This window comes from Hipposideros armiger, unplaced genomic scaffold (assembly GCF_001890085.2).
Source record: "Hipposideros armiger isolate ML-2016 unplaced genomic scaffold, ASM189008v1 scaffold_826, whole genome shotgun sequence".
NCBI lineage: Eukaryota > Metazoa > Chordata > Mammalia > Chiroptera > Hipposideridae > Hipposideros > Hipposideros armiger.
In genome coordinates this window covers 796,980-798,690 of record NW_017732176.1, presented here as the reverse complement: position 1 = coordinate 798,690, position 1,711 = coordinate 796,980, and positions in this window count along the sequence as shown.

Sequence of the window (1,711 nt, the reverse complement as noted above, 5' to 3'; positions counted from 1 at the left end):
CCTATTTCTCTGTTAATGTTTACTTGGTCTGCTATTCTTCTCACAGTCAGCTGACGATTTTGATGCACAATTCGATAAATGTTTGCAATGTTTTTGTCAGTTCTGCCCCTTACTGGCCACCCTGAACTCTCATATCAGTGACCCGTTCTCTCCCCTCAGAAAAATGTTTAATCCATTTGTACACTGTTTTCTTCATGGCATTATCCCCATAAGCTTGGACTAACATGTCCCTGATTTCACTTCCACTTTTGCCAAGTTGAACAAGAAATTTAATGTTTGTCCATTGCTCTAATTCAAGCTCAGACATTCTTGAGACGGCACACAAAAACATGCAACAACAATAATGAATGGCACTTAGCAAGACACTGCTACATGGACATGAATACAGCTGTGAGACACTGATATACCAAGATTACGAAAACTTACNGTGTTTTCCCACTCAAGACTATGTTTTTAATATCCATCCATTTTGCTAAATGTGCACCTAATCCATTACTGCTGCATGTATCACATTTTACGTATCTACTTTCCCAGTGTTGGGTACCTAGATTGCCTCTAACTCTTTGCTATTACAATACCATCATAAACATCCTTATACATGTTATATGGAATTATAAAAGAATTTCTTCTGGAAATTCACGTAGGAGCAGAATTACTGGGTTAGAGAATATGCGTGTATTCAACTGAGTAATACCAGATTGGCTCCCCTGCATCAGCCTGCACTCCTATCAACAGTGAACCAGGGTTCTTCTACCTCCATATCCCTGTCAACCCTAGACATTATCCAGCTGTCTAATTTTTGCCCTTCTGATGGGTGTACAAGTGATGTGTATTTATGGTGGGTTTTTTTCCATGTAAACGTTTTTCTAAAATTTATGTAGTCAAGTTAATCAATCTTTTCTTTTATTGTATCTGGATTATGAGCCATAGTGAGAAACCCTTTACATACACTGAGCTTATAAATTAATTCATCCATGCTTTATTGCACTTGTATCATTTCCTTTATTTTTAAGGTGAACCCATGATACATTTAATATTTATTCTTGTGCTCATTCCTGGCATTCCAAAATATATTCTTTTGCAAATAAAGACCTCTCACCAATACCAAAACCCAAGTTCTCAGCAGGTAAGCAGTCTGAGTGTCTAGTATCTTGCAGGGATCTTATTTAAATTTTTGTTCAGAAAAAAATTCACTTCTTTTAGCTCCAAATCCTCCAATAAGTTTCTATCTCATTCAAAATAAAAACTAATGTCTTAACTCTAACCTACTTGGTTCTATGTGATCTGGTTCCTTTTAACCTCTCTGATTTCATCTTCTGCCACTTTCCTCTTCCCCTACCCACACTGATCACAATGGCTTTTGCTGTTTTTGAATACACCCATATTTTTTTTGTCTGTCTGTTTGTTCTTCTATGACTAAACCCCCTAGTTTCAAGAATATTACCTGGCACATAGTAAACACTCAATAGAAATTTGTTTCATAAATAAATACATGAATCCCATGAGGGCATGGGAATCCTGCACAGGATCATTCCACTGTATTACATTTAAGAAATTAGGTATAGGGCCGGCCGAGTGGCGCGATGGTTAAGAACTCGCTTGGGATGCCAGAGGGCCCCGGCTCGATCCCACATATGAGGGCCAGTGACACTGCCCTCTACAGCTAAGATGCTGAACAACGGCTCAACCTGGAGCTGGGCTGCTGTGAGTC